The sequence below is a fragment of the Chiloscyllium plagiosum genome, unplaced genomic scaffold (assembly GCF_037043375.1).
Source record: "Chiloscyllium plagiosum isolate Xiang-an unplaced genomic scaffold, Cpla_swu_hap1 HiC_scaffold_6, whole genome shotgun sequence".
Taxonomy (NCBI): Eukaryota; Metazoa; Chordata; class Chondrichthyes; order Orectolobiformes; family Hemiscylliidae; genus Chiloscyllium; species Chiloscyllium plagiosum.
Window position 1 is genome coordinate 28997018 of NW_028270144.1, and position 15807 is coordinate 29012824.

Below are 15807 nucleotides of genomic sequence, written 5' to 3' on the forward strand. Positions count from 1 at the left end.
CCTGCATATCTTTGGACTGTGGGAGGAAACTGGATCACCCGGAGGAAACCCACACAGACACGGGGAGAATGTGCAAACTCTGCACAGGCAGTCACCTGAGGCTGGGATCAAACTCAGGATTCTGGCGCTGTGAGGCAGCAGTGTCAACCACTGAGCCACCGTGCTACCTAGTAGGCCACATGCCTCCTTAACTATTCAATAAATCTTGGCTGATTGTCTTTCTCAGCTCTAAGCTTCCATCTTATCTCATGTGCTTTCTATCTCTGAGGGCTGGATTTTAGCTTACTACATGTGGAAGTGGGGTGTAGTAGGGAGGAAGGGTTAGAATCTAGATGCAAGATGTGGTCCCACAGCAAGCACCACCGCACTTGTGCAATGCATGTGCACACGCTCCATCTGGAGAGAACCTAGTGGACAGACTTGACATTTCCTGAGCAGGTTGTAGCAAGGGGAAGGTTGCACTGCTGATAGGTTGGTTCCTCCAGACAATATTAGGGTGGAGGCAAACTATTCTGATTCAGGAGAATGTTTTGCCTGGTTATAATGTTTAGAAAGCAATTAATTTAGGTGTGGACTAGCTGTAAGTCAACAACAATAACCCATTGCTAGTTTGGGTCTCATACAGCGTGACCATAGGGATAGCTCTATGGAAAAAGAATGCAGACACTGTTCTGTTGTTTCACTGTGCATTATCCAGCACTATGGTTGTTACAAAGTACATAGTGTATCTCTCTTCACATCATGTTCATTTTTGCCCTTACCAGCACACTGTTCATTATGGAGATGAAAACCACCATCTGGTGAGTAGAAGCAGAGAAGCCCAGATCTGAGCATCAGAACAATGGCTTTTAACAAGCATGCCAAAGTATTTGAGGTGTGTCAAAACAAAGCTTAGGAGCAGGAGTCAATCATTCAGCACTTTCAGTTCTGCTTCTTCATTCAATATTGATCATATCTGATTTGGTTTTGGTCACAGCTCTACTTTCCTGTCTACAACCCATAATATTTGACTCCAGTTACTTTCAGAATCTATTCAACTTAGCCTGGAATAAGTTTAACTATCCAGCCTCCACTATCTTCTGGTAGAGATAGTTCCACACTCCAACACTGCTTTGAGAGGAAAAATTCACCTCATTTCTGTCTGAGAAGGGAGACCTCATATTTTTAAATCATGTCTCCAAGTTTTAGTCTCTGCTATGAGAAGAAACATTCTCCCGGCATCCAGCCTATCTGGTCCCCTCAAAATCTTACATGCTTCAATAAGGTCTCCTCTCATTCTTGTAATTTGCAATGGATATAGGCCTAACCTATTCAACTTTTCTTAATAAGGGAGCTTTTCATCCCAGAGATGAGACAAATGAATGTTCTATGAACACTTTCTAAATTAATGATTTTTTTTCAAATATGGACACCGGAAGTGTACATAGTATTCCAGATGTGGTCTCACCAATGCCTTGCACAGCTACAGTAACATTTATAGAGTCATAGAGCAGTACAGCATGGAAACAGACCAACTCATCCATGCTGACCAGATATCCTAAATAGTCCCATTTGCTAACACTTGACCCATATCCCTTTGAACCCTTTCTTTTCATATATCCATCCAAATGCCTTTGAAATGTTTTAATTTTCCCAGCCTCCATCACTTCCTTTGGTAGCTCATTCCATACACATATCACCCTCTATGTGAGAAAGTTACCATTTAGTACCTTTTAAAACTTTCCTCTCTCACCTTAAACCTATGCCCTCCAGACTTTGACTCCACCACCCTGGGGAAGAGACCTTGGCTACTCACCCTATCCATGCCCCTCATGATTTTATAAAGGTCACCTTTCAGATTCCGATGGGAAATAACCCCAGCCTATCAGCATCTACCTACAGCACAACTCCTCCAATCCTGGCAACATCTTCCTTACATTTATATTCCACCTCCCTTGCAATAAATGACATCATTCTATTACTTTCTTAATCACATGGTGTACCTGCATACGAACTTTGTGATTCATGCCCTAGGAAAGTTATTTTCCCCCAGACTACTGATCTCTGCAATCTTTCTCCACTTAAAAAGCACAATGTTCTTCTGTTCTTCCTGTCAAAATGGGCAAGTTCATATTTACTCCGATTGAATGTTTTTAGGACAATAAAACTTTCCAGTGACGAAAGCATATTATATCTTTAGGGTCAAATAAAACGTTTATATCAGACTCAATAGAAACTCACATTTCCTCTGTGTGACAAAGTTAATTTCCCCAGTGTTATAACTTTCTGAGACCTCTGTGCTGCCCCAATTCTGGCCTGTTGTGGATCCACTACTTTTGTAAATGTGCCTTTTGTACCTTCGGCTGGCTAAAGCTAACCCCTGGAATTCTCTTCCTAATCTTCACTTCTCTATCCCTCAGTTAGTTTTTAATGTGTTTATACCTATCCCTTTGACAAAACGTTTAGTCAATGTCCCAATATCTCTCCTGTGGTTCAATGTCAAATTGGTTGTGTGATAATGTGAAGAGGAGAAAGTGAGGTCTGCAGATGCTGGAGATCAGAGCTGAAAATGTGTTGCTGGAAAAGCGCAGCAGGTCAGGCAGCATCCAGGGAACAGGAGAATCGACGTTTCCTGAAGAAGGGCTTATGCCCGAAACGTCGATTCTCCTGTTCCCTGGATGCTGCCTGACCTGCTGCGCTTTTCCAGCAACACATTTTCAGCTCTGATAATGTGAAGAACCTTGGGACGTTTTGCCAACAGTTTGTTGTTGTAAAAAACTGGACTATCACTGAACGCAAAGAGACATGCGGTCACATTAGATGTAAAGCTTTGATGACATGTCTGTCTTTTCTCTGGAATACATTTCACTATGTTCAAGGTAAAAATGAATTAAAGTTATTGTTGTTAAAGCTATTAGTGCAGCAGGTAAAACGTGGTAACAAATTCTCTTTGTTTTTTGCCCTTGCACTTTCATTCTAAAATATATTGATTAATGTTCTATAGAAATGAGAGAAGCTTTTGGCAAGGAGTTTCAATAATATGTGTTAAGGGGCAATAAAGACAACATTAGGCCATTTCAGATTAACATAATGACTGTACTCATTGTTCAGGATCATATCTCTCATTTGGTTTTATGAAGAGAGGGCAAAATACCAAAGTTCAATCACAGTCTTGACAAGTAAATAGAACAGAGGGGTGTTTTCATCCCAGGCAGGATAGGAGCAATATCCGTTGTTGTAACCATGTGAGGACCAGAGTATAGGAGACAGTGAGGCCTGCAGATGCTGGAAGCCAGAGTCAATCGATGTGAAGTTGGAAAAATGCAGCAGGCAGAAAAGTCAATGTTTCAATGTCAGACCTGTTCCAGCATCTCCAGACATTGAAACATTGACTTTATTGCCTGCTGTGTTTTTCCAGCTTTACATCTATTGAGAACCAGAGTATAGCAGGAGTTCTAGTTCAGGCTGTTTAGAACAAATGCTAGCCTCTTAAGTTTTGGCAGCCCCCTGTGCTCAGCCTACCCTGAGTTTCAGCAAATTGTTTTGCAAATGGTGACAAAAACAGAATTGCTGGAAAAGCTCAGCAGGTCTGGCACCATCTATGGAGAGAAATGTGGAGTTAACGTTTCAGGCCCAGTGAACCTTCCTCAGAACTAGTTAACTGGAAGGATTCACTAGATAAAGATCAGTAGAAAAGTATTGTTCACAATGTACCTTGTCACTTACTCAGAAATACTCAAGATATGTCAAATGTATTGAAATGTGCAGGGATGTGGAGAATGGTTGTACAGGAGTCACTCCTGAAAAGTTAGCATGTTTCCAATGGATTGAATGGTTTCTGTACTGAAACAATTCGTCATTTTATGAAATGTGTGGCAACAGTGTAACAATAGTCATTCCAGTGTTATTGAATTCAGAGAATCACCGACAATGGCTTCCTTTCATGGTCCTCCATAGCTAGCTTTGGTGTCCCCCAAGATTCTGTCCTTACAACTACACCCTGCAAGTTCACATGTCTTCTTGATAATTTCATCAGGAAATATCGCAGGAAATATCCAGCTTGTTTGTTGTTAACACCCAACCTTTCCTCACCATCGTCTCTCTCGAATGCTCCACTGTCATTAAATTATCAGGCTGCTTTTTAAAAAAAATCATTCACAGGATATGCACTTTGCTGGTTCGGTCAGCATTTATTTCCTACCCTTAATTGCACTTGAACACATAGAACATAGAACGTTACAGCACAGTACAAGCCCTTTGGCCTTCGATGTTGCGCCAACCTGTGAAATTAATTTAATGCCCATCTAACCTACACCGTTCCATTATTGTCCATATGTATGTCCAATGCCTATTTAAATGCCCTTAATGTTGGTGAGTCTACTACTATGCAGGCAGGCCATTCCACACCCCTTCTACTCTCTGAGTAAAGAAACTACCCCTGATATTTGTCTCACCCCTCAACTTAAAGCTATGTTCCCTCATGCTAGTCATCACCATCCGAGGAAGAAGGCTTTCACTATCCACCCTATGAAACCCTCTGATTATCTTGTATGTCTCGACTAAGTCACCTCTCAACCTTCTTCTCTCCAACAAAAACAGCCTCGGTTCCCTCAGCCTTTCCTCATAAGACCTTCCTTCCATACTAGGCTACATCCTAGTAAATCTCCTCTGAACCCTTTCCAAAACTTCCTCCTTCCTTGGGGCAGCATGGTGGCTCAGTGGTTAGCACTGCTGCCTCACAGTGCCAGGGATGCGAGTTCGATTCCTGCCTCAGGTGACTGTCTGTGTGGAGTTTGCACATTCTCCCCGTGTCTGCATGGGTTTCCTCCCACAATCCAAAGGTGTGCAGGTCAGGTGAGTTGGCCAAACTAAATTGCCCATAGTGTTAGGTGCGTTAGTCAGGCTAAATATGGGCTAGGGGAATGGGTCTGGGTGGATTACCCTTTGGAGGGGTGGTGTGGACTGGTTGGGCTGAAGGGCCTGTTTCCATACTGCAATTAATCTAATCTAATCCTTCCTACAATGCGGTGACCACAAATGCATGCAATACTCCAGGTGCGGCCTTACCAGTGCCTTGTACAGCTGAAGCATGACCTCGTGGCTCTAAAACTCAATCCCCTGACCAATAAATGACAACACATCATATATTTTCTGAACAACCTTATTAACCTTATCAACTTTCAGGGATTTATGCACTTGGACATCAAGATCTCTCTGTTCATCCACACTGCCAAGAATTTTACCATTAGCCCTGTACTCTGAATTCCTGTTACTTTTTCCGAAGTGAACTACCTCACACTTTGCCACATTAAACTCGATTTGCCACTTCTAGCCCAGCTCTGCATCTTATCTATCTCTCTCTGTGACCCCCAACACCCATTGGCACTATCCATAACTCTACCTACCTTAGAGTCATCTCCAAATTTACTAAAACATCCTTCTACGCCCACATCCAGATCATTTATAAAAATGAAAAACAGCAGTGGCCCCAAAACAGATCCTTGCGGTACACTACTGGTAACTGAGCTCCATGATGAACATTTCCCATCAGCCACCACCCTCTGTCTTCTTTCAGCTAACCAATTCTGATCCAAACCACTAAATCACCTTCAAACCCAAACCTCCGTATTTTGTGAAATAGCCTACCATGTGGAACCTTATCAAATGCCTTACTTAAGTCCATATACACCACATCAACCACTTTACCTTCATCCATCTGTTTTGTAACCTTATCGAAGAACTCAATAAGGTTAGTGAGGCACGACCTACCCGTAACAAAACCATGTTGACTATCCCTAATCGAGTGATTCATTTCCAGATGATTGTAAATCCTATCTCTTATAACCTTTTCCAACATCTTACACACAACTGAAGTAAGGCTCTCTGGCCTATAATTACCAGGATTGTCCGAACTTCCCTTCTTAAACAAGGGAGCAACATTTGCTATCCTCCAGTCTTCTGGCACTACCCCTGTCGACAATGATGACATAAAGATCGAAGCTAAAGACTCTGCAATCTTCTCCCTGGCTTCCCAGAGAATCTGAGAATGAATCCCATCTGGCCCTGGGTCTTGTCTATTTTCAAATCTTCCAAAATTGCTAAAATCTCTTCTTTGTCAACCTGAATCCCATCTAATCTTGTAGCCTATATCTCCCTATTCTCACTAACATTGCCCTTTTCCAATGTGAATACTGATGAAAAGTATTCATTAAGCGCTTCCCCAATGTCCTCAAATTCCACACAGAACTTTCCACTATCTGTGATTGGCCTTAATCTTACTCTAGTCATTCTTTTATTCCTGATACACCTATGGAAGGCTTTAGGGTTTTCCTTGATCCTATCCACCAACTATTTCTTATGACCCCTCCTGGCTCATCTTTGCCCTCTATAAGATCTTTTCTGGCTAACTTAAAGCTCTCAATCCCCCGAGCTGAGCCTTCACGCCTCATCGTCACATAAGCCTTCTTCTTTCTCTTGACAAGAGATTCAACTTCTTTAGTAAACCATGGCTCCCTCTCTCAACAACTACCTCCCTGCCTGATAGGTATATACTTAGCAAGGACCCATAGTAGCTGTTCCTTGAATAATCTCCACATTTCAAGAGTGTCCATCCCCTGCAGTTTCCTTCTCCATCCTATGTATCCTAAATCTTGCCTAATCACATTATAATTGCCATTACCCCAATCATAGTTCTTTCCCTGCAGTATACACCTATCCCTGCCCATAGCTATTGTAAACATAACTGAAATATGGTCACTAAAAAGTGCTCACCTACCTCCAACACTTGGCCAGGTTCATTACCCAATACCAAATTCAATGTGGCGTCGCCTCTTGCTGGCTTGTCTACACACTGTGTCAGAAAACCCTCCTGCGCACATTGAACAAAAATTGACCCATCTAAACTGCTTGAACTATAGTATTCCCAGTCAATATTGGGGAAGTTAAAGTCCACCATAACAACTACCCTATTACTCTTGCTCCTATAGAGAATTATCATTGCTATCCTTTCCTCTATATCCCTGGGACAATTCGGAGGCCTATAGAAAACTTCCAACAGGGTGACCTCTCCTTTCCTGATTCTAACCTCAGCCCAAACTACCTCAATGGATGTGTCCTCAAATGTTATCTCAGCTGCTGTAATACTACCCTTGATTAACAATGCTACACACCCACCTCTTTTACCATCTTCTCTGTTCTTTCTGAAACATCTCAATTCTGGAATCTGCAACAACCATTCCTGTTTGTCCTCTAGCCATGTCACTGGAATGGCCACAACATTGCAATCCCAGGTACAAACCCATGCCACAAGTTCACCCACCTTATTCTGGTGGTGGTGATCTGATTTATTGAGCTGCTGGCATGTAGTGTAGGTACCACAGTGATTGTAATGAGATCAGCGAGGTGGACCTCATTGCAAAGAGTTCCCTGATTGGGGCTGTTAATCTGGTCCAAGCAGGGAGCCCTGGCTGACAGATAAAAACAGGAGTGTCATACAACCTCCCAATCTGAGAGCTGGTTGTGAGGGAGCTGGATCAGTGTCAATGACTCTCCAAATGTAAATAAAGGGTGACTGGGTGACGGGATACCAGTCTCTGCTATTTCAGATACAGCCACAATGCTATTAAGGTGGGAGTTCCAGGATTTTGACCAAGTGACAGTGAAAGAATGGTGATATAGTTCAACGTCAGAATTGTGCATTGCTTGGTGATCCAATATATATGTTGTCCTTGTCCTTTTACATGATAGGGTTAGAAATTGCTAGAAAAGCAGCCTGATTAAGTTATTGCAGTGCATCTTTAGATGGTACATGCTGATGCCATTGTGTGTCAATGGTGGAGGGAGTGAACGTTGAATGTGTTAGATAGATAGGCTAGTGAAGTGGGTTGGATAATTTGATGATGCTGAGCTTCTTGAGTGTTGTTGAAGGAATGCCTATCTTGGCAAATGGAGAGTATTCAATCACACTCCTGAGTAGTGCTTGCAGATGAGAAAACGATTTGAGGAAGCAGGACGGGAGTTCTTTACACAATACCCAATACTACATGAGAAGCAATTTCCTCTAATTATATACTGGGGGGACTGAAGCCATTCGTTTTTCTCCTTCCACATTCTATTCCTGAACTATTGACTCTGTCTCACTTGTAACAGTCTGAGGCACACCAGTACATATCCAGAAATGGGTTTGCCCCCACATATACATGCAACACCTAAACCATCTATTACCATCACTGTAACCTTGTCCAACTCCAATCCTGATTCAACTCACCTTCTGCTGAAGCTGTCATTTACATTTTTGATATCTCCAGACTATTTCAACAAACTGCTGGTTGACTTCCCAGCTTTTTCCTTCTGGAAAGTTAAAGTTATACAAAACTCTGCTGCCTTCAAGACTTGCTTTAACATCTCACACTGACCAAACGTTTGGCTATTTGCCCTAATTATAAAGTCATAAGATATGAGAGAAGTAGACTATTCAGCCTGTCAATACTGCTCTGTCATTTAAACTGCAGACACCCGGGTTCGATTCCCGCCTCAGGCAACTGTCTGTGTGGAGATTGCACATTCTCCCTGTGTCTGCGTGGGTTTCCTCCGGGTGCTCCGGTTTCCTCCCACAGTCCAAAAATATGCAGGTTAGGTGAATTGGCCATGCTAAATTGCCGATAGTGTTAGGTGAAGGGGTAAATGTAGGGGAATGGGTCAGGGTGGGTTGCTCTTCAGAGGGTTGGTGTGGACTTGTTGGGCCAAAGGGCCTGTTTCCACACTGTAAGTAATCTAATCTAAGATCATGGCTGACATGTTTGAGACCATAACTCCAGTTTCTGGCCTGAATACCACCATCCCCATGCCTCACACCATAACTTTCAAGTTTCCTGTTTAAAGATCTGTCTAACTCAGTTTTGATATTGCCTTAAATAGCTCAGGGTGAAATTTTGTTTCATTCTGACCTTGTAGCACCTTGGGATTTTTTTTACATTAAAGATACCACATAAATTCAAGTTGTTACCATTGCAAATGTCATTATGCAGGCAAATGCAGCAGATAATTTTCTCTTGGAGGTTTTACTAGTTTGGAGAATTTTGCTTCCAAAAACAATAGTGCTGGCTATACCTAAAGCATGTAACTGATGTTGGCCTGCCATTGTGGACTCATGCTACTATCCATCTTGAAGTAAGGCACCAGGAGTTTGGCCCTTTTTTTTTGCCCAGAAGATCTTTCATGGATGCTTTAATCTGCATAGAGATAACTGCCAATGAAACTAGCCTCTGAGAGTTCTTCCCTTTGCTGTGGGATCTTCTGACAAAATTGTCAGTAGAACTCTTGGGGTTTTTCTCTATACAACAGGAGTTGAAGCCTGTTAAATCAGAAGCTGATTTGTACCTTGAGCTTTTCTTCAATTCTCTCCAGATCTTTTCTGGATTTTGTTTTAATTTAGTCTCACTAATTTGCTCAAGCATCTTCTTGCCAACAGCAAGTACAATTTTCAGAGATCTCGTCATTGGATTATTTATTATCATTATCTCCAAAGTAACGCTGCACTTGTTGCTTAAATGGCTGCATTTCCATAAAGATCTGTTTGTTGCCCAATCCATAATTAAATATTTGCCTTCTATTTCTTGTCGATGGTTTTTTTATTGAAAGAAGGTGCAAGGCTTCTTTGTTCTTCTCTTTTACTTAGTTTGTTGTTCTGTCTTTTTGTTTTACCCTCTTTTGCTTCTACATTACTTTATTTTTTCACTGCATGTTTAATGAATTTGTGACATTTTGAATTTGTTAAGAAATAAAGGTCAATGATACCAAGTTTCAGCCATTTGATGCTATTTACACAAGGAGTGAGGATGTCACAGAACTTCACTGGGAACCATATTGAAGAGATTAAAATGGCCTATCCAATCATACTCCGTGCAAAGGTAAGCTTCTTCAGTTTGGAAAATCATTTTTTAATGCTGAAGAAAACATTTTGAACAGAAGGATTTTGTGTTTAAACTGAATGTAGATGTTGATGACCATTTTTATTTTAAATTTTTTCAAGAGCTTGCCTTTTTAAAAAACTGACACAGGGTGTCTGACTGGGCAGGATTTAAAACTAAAGTAGGAAAGACGTAAGTCTGATTCCTGGTTATATACTTTGAAGACCTGTGTTTACATAAATTTGTCGCTGTTGGTTTCCAAATTCTTTCAAGTTCAAGCCTATTGTCTAGTGAATCTTCAGTGGAGTAGCAAGATCCTGCAAATAATATCTTGGAGTGTTTTATTACCTCTGCTTCCTACTGAGCAGCCTTTCCTCTGATCTTCTGTCCAAGCCTCCTAGGTGCCTTGTGGATCATGCTGACAATGATCACTATCTGCAGAACATAGAGCAACATGCAGCTTAAAGAGAATATAACTACTGAGCTGTCACCATAATCTGATCTGTAGTGGATTGAGTGATTGGCTTTTTACCTTAAACTGGGTATTTTTACGTCCCATATTTTAAAAAAACTGAATATGGGTAACAGAACACTGAAAGATTCAATGGATGTTAATTTCAATTCTGGATATCCACCTACATTACAATCATAACCACTCTGGGCTGGTACTGGGCAATTTACTTAAAAACTGTTATACACTTCCCTTAGCAAGTCATGCTCTAATTGGCCCCAGTAAGATGGAGTCTGAGATCTTTACGCTTTCAGATCATATGCTTTTATATGGTGATGATATTATGTGCCTGCCTCTTCAAGGCATATTGCATACTTGGTGTGAAATATAGCATAGCAAGCAGGTAATTAATACAATTCATCTTTTGATATGCAACAACAAAAGGAATGCAGGTTTTGGTAGGGAACCAGCCTGTAGAAACTTCCATGTCAATTTTAAATTATAAAAATCACAATTTTTTTTTGTCTATCTGAAGGAGCAAAATGAATTGAACATACAGCTACAGCTACTTTTCCATGCAAATATGACGTAGTTTGCGTCTACATTGTGTTTAAAGTGACAATCAATGGATCAACATGAGTGGAACTTCTCTCAATCCTGCTGTTCTTCCTCCGCTGCCCCATCAGTTAAAATCTAAGCTTGGAAAGCAAGGATAGTATGTCCACAATGTCTATGATAGGACAACCATCACCATCTTTCATTCATCGTGCACAACTTCTAGCTACTAGCCGCGATGCCCGCTGTCCCTTGTGTCTTGTTCAGGTATCTGTAGGATGTTAGCAATCTTGGCAGAGAAATGTCTGACTCCACCAGAAGCCACATCCTCAATGTCTAATGAAGAAAGTTCCTTTGCCTCAAAGGAAGCATCTGAAAAGCTTGACACTGAACCTCCCACCAGCTCAGATACTGATACCTGGGTGGGAATGTTAGGCTCAAAAAGTTTGGGAGAACAATCTGGTGAGAAACTCACTATGACAGCTCCTCAGCTGGTTGAGGAAGAAAAGCCCCAGGTCACTGACACTTGGACAACTTCCAGAGACCAGCATCAGATCAGCCCCAAGAGGAGAGTACACAGTGCTGCTGGCAGTCAGGGATTTGTACTTAGGTACAGGGTGGAATGAAAGTGACAGAGACGTACATCTGACACAATGGCCCTTATTGCCCAAAGACAGCGGGAATGCAGCTACTCGATGGGGGCCGAACTCCCATAAGCATGTGACAATCTGGCTACCTCCGTGGACAGGTTGGTGGCTGCCATGGAGAACCAAGTCCAAGTTCAGCACACTGAGTGCCTGAGAGATGTGCATTCTATGCTCATTTTGAACAGAAGGTCAGTGAAATGATGTCATCTGCCCTGACTGCCTTGGGTCCACCTGTACCCACAGTCACCACCGCCGATGTCAGATCAGCCTTCTTGAGGGTGAACTAATGTAAAGTGACTAACCCAGCTGGAGTCCCTGGCTGTGCGTTCAGATACTGTGCAGGCCAGCTAGTGGGAGTATTTGCACACATCTTTAACCTCCCCTTAAAGGTTCCCACCTGATTCAAGAAGACCACCATCATGCTTGTGCCAAAGAAAAATCAGTCAATGTGCCTTAATGACTACTGCCCAGCGGCTCTGTCGTCCCTCATTATGAAGTGCTTTGAGAGTTTAGTAATGGCACACATCAACTTGAGCCTCCCAGACTGCCTTGATCTGCTACAATTCACCTACCATCACAATAGGTTTATGACAGATGTCATTTCCCTGGCCCTACATTTATCCCTGGAACATTTGGATAACAAGGACACCTACATCAGACTTCTATTTATTAGCTCTACCTTCAACACTATAATTCCAACAAAACTCATTTCCAAACTCTGAGACATACAACTCTGCTCCCTCCTCTGCAACTAAATCCTCGACCTCCTGATCCACAGAGTACAATCAGTAAGTGTAGGCGACAACATCTGCTCCACAATATTTCTCAACACTGGAGTCCCGCGAGGCTGCATACTCAGCCAATTACTATATCCTGTATATACTCATGGCTGTCTGCCCAAATTCAGCTCTAATTCCATTTACAAATTTGTATTGCCACAGTGGGTCGGAATTCAAACAAGGACAAGACAGAGTACAGGAGGAGATATGGAGCTCAGTGACACGGTGAACAGACAATACTTTCTTCCTCAATGTCAACAAAACAAAGGGGCTGGTCATAAACTTCAGGAAGTGGAATGGAGGACATGCCCCTGCCTGTATCAATGACGCTGAGGGGAGGTGATCGAGAGCTTCAAGTTCCTAGGATTAAACATCAGCAACAATCTATCCTGATCCAACAATGTCAATACTATAGTCTAGAAAGCACACCAACACGTCTACTTCTTCTATAGACTAAGGAAATTCAACATGTCCACAATGACCCTTACCAATTTTTATAGACGCACAGTAGAAAGCATCCGATCCGGTTGTATCACAACTCAGCAAGGCAACTGCTCTGCCTAAGACTGCAAGAAACTACAAAGAGTTGTGAACACAGCCCAGTGCATCACTCAAGCCAGCCTTCCTTCCATTGACTCTGTCTACATCTCCTGCTGCCTCAGGAAAGCAGCCAACATAATTAATGACCCCTCTCACCCAGTTATACTCTCTTCCACCCTCTTACACTGGGCAGAAGATAGAAAAGCTTGAAAACACCAGCAATAGATTTAAGAACAGCTTCTTAACATTGTTATCAGATTTATGAGCAGACCTCTCATATCTTAGAGTTGATCTTTCTCTGCACCTTATCTGTTACCCTCATTCTGTTCTGTTACCCTGATGTACTTGTGCCTGCTCAGCACTCAATACAATACTTTTCACTGTATCTTGATACATGTGACCATAATAAATCAAATCAAATCATCTTTAGAACTGAACAGAGTGCGAGAGGGGAATGGGAAAAGGCAAAGCAATTAGAAATAATAGGTCAGAATAGGTTGTTAGATCAGCCATGCTACACAATGAGCATTACATTTTGAGGTAGATTTTGAAACTCATGACAAAGAAGCAAAGTAAAAGAACGGATAAACAAGAAAGGTGAAAACAAACTTAAGAATGTGAAGTTAGATTAATGTCCCACTGCTTTTATGAATGTTAATAGGACTATGGAGCTAGAGTCACTATTTAGAATGGAAGGGAATAAACAGTAATGGAAACTTAGCTTTATCTTAGATAAAATATGCCTTGTCATAATGTCATAAAGATAAGAAAAGTTTAAAAAAAAAGGATGTGATTAAGTAAGACCCTAGTCAAGGTAATCAGACTATCTGTCTGAGCTAAGTTGAAAAAAAATGTTTGGCTACCAAATTGGGAGTTAACAAGAGGTGAGCTGTGAGAAAGGAATCAAAAATAACATTTCTGGTACCAATCAAGAAATAGCCAGCAGAAAACCATTAGTGCAATGGGGAATAATTCACTAACTAATGGCAAATAGATTAAACATTTGTAATCAACATGTAGGCATTATCATTGTTATTTCTGAATACCTGAAACATTTTGTAGTCCAGACTTTAATTATATGAAGTTCTTATCAATATTTTTAATCAACCTTTTGTAGATGCGTGATGATACACTTTAAGCACAAGTGGGACTCGAACCTAGGCCTCCATTACCACTATTCAACAAGAGCTCGATCATGGAACCCTTGCACCCTGCTGCATGCACCTACTTGCAGTTCATTAGAGTTGGGACTTGGGAAAAATAATTGCTTTTTATGTTAAATTGCTCAGTGGGTTTGGCTCAGTGGTGTCTGGATGTCTGGGGTCGGGGTCAGGTGGATATGATCCTGGAAGGGTGCATAGTTGTTCTGCCCCATTGCTGACTCTCCCAATCCCACAGCAAGGACCGCGAAAAGAATGTTCAGCCATTTATTTTTCAAAGATTGCTATGTCTGAAAACTTGATAGCGCTGGAAGAGGTAGCTCAAATTGATACCCTCTCCAAGATGCCAGTGGAAATGGGAGAAGTAAAGGAACCAAAGCCCTCTTCAGGTCTCCACTGCCCTGTATACACTAGAAGCAGTGAACCCATAAATTGGCATTGCACTTGTTCAGATGTAGAGAAGCAGCACTAGGACATGATGTTATAAAGGTAAAAACAATGACTGCAGATGCTGGAAACCAGATTCTGGATTAGTGATGCTGGAAGAGTTCAGGCAGCCTCCAAGGAGCTTCGAAATCGACGTTTCGGGCAAAAGCCCTTCCTGATGAAGCTCCTTCATCAATTTCAAAGCTCCTTGGATGCTGCCTGAACTGCTGTGCTCTTCCAGCACCACTAATCCATGATGTTATAAAACACTTTACAATCCTGACAGTAGCAATTACAAAGAAACTAGATAAAGATTTTAAAAACAGCATTATTAATGGTGTTGAACTGGAAATTGGTGATCTTTGGTTGGATGTTAAAGGGACAAAATCCAGTGTATTTGCTTTTAATGTCTAATACACAACTTAAAAAGTTTTATCATTTCAAATTTCTAGAGTGGAAAGACGATATACCATTAGAACTACAATGACACCAATTCAAATAGTCACCATGTGCAGACAGAGAGAATTACTATTAGATTCAGTGAGGTCAAATGCAAGGATTATTCAAATCATAGGCATTGTCCACTAGTTGACAGCACAAGGAGTGCGAAAGAAGTACAAAGATTTGAGAAATCCCCATAAAGATGGTAACTCCTGCTCCACTGAGGGTTAACTCAGAGATCAAATCGAGAAGAATTAGATGACATGGTACACTTACTAATTTGAACTGATTTGGAGATGCCGGTGTTGGACTGGGGTGTACAAAGTTAAAAATTACACAATTAAACCTGTTGACTATAACCTGGTGTTGCGTGATTTTTAATTTGAACTGGAGAGAGAGCCAACATTAGTCAGATAAATATAGATTGTACTTTATGTCAATGTATCTTCAAGTGATCTTTAAAGACCATGTAGTTGAAAGATTGAGAGCCAAGTACAATAATTGATTGTATGTTCACACAGCTACTGCATTATGTTTAACATTTATAAAGCTATATGCATGTTGAGATCAAATTACATTCTTTGTCAAAGGTAAATCAATGATTGACCTATTTGTTTCCCCAACTGTATTATTGCCTTTGACTATTTCTGTTCTCTTTTCCTCTTCCTTCTCTACAAGTGTTGATTCTGTGAAACCTAATTCTCCATCTCCATGACTACGACTCCCATGTTTGTATTATTGTGCAAGAAGCAGAATGCCCAAATGACCTTGGAGATATTGTCCAAGTTACAAAGCTAAGCCTCTCCTTTCTTGATCTCTCCAAATGGTTGCATTTCTGTTGCATGCCAATAGCCTGCAGTACCATGAAACGGGTAGAGACTTGATGCATCTAGGTTTTACATCTTTTTGTGCATTTGACAA

General features: G+C 41.3%; 1 long non-coding RNA gene across 2 annotated transcripts; it reads left to right on the forward strand.

Annotated features, from left to right (window-relative positions):
* Positions 1–784: 784 nt before the first annotated feature.
* On the forward strand, positions 785–15239 carry LOC122550522 (uncharacterized). Of its 2 annotated transcripts, none has more exons than XR_006311869.2 (3): positions 785–874; positions 9756–9887; positions 10874–15239. It is a non-coding gene; the product is annotated as an uncharacterized LOC122550522 (long non-coding RNA). The 2 variants fall into 2 exon arrangements; XR_006311868.2 differs by having other exon boundaries at positions 13977–15239.
* The last annotated feature ends 568 nt before the right edge of the window (positions 15240–15807 follow it).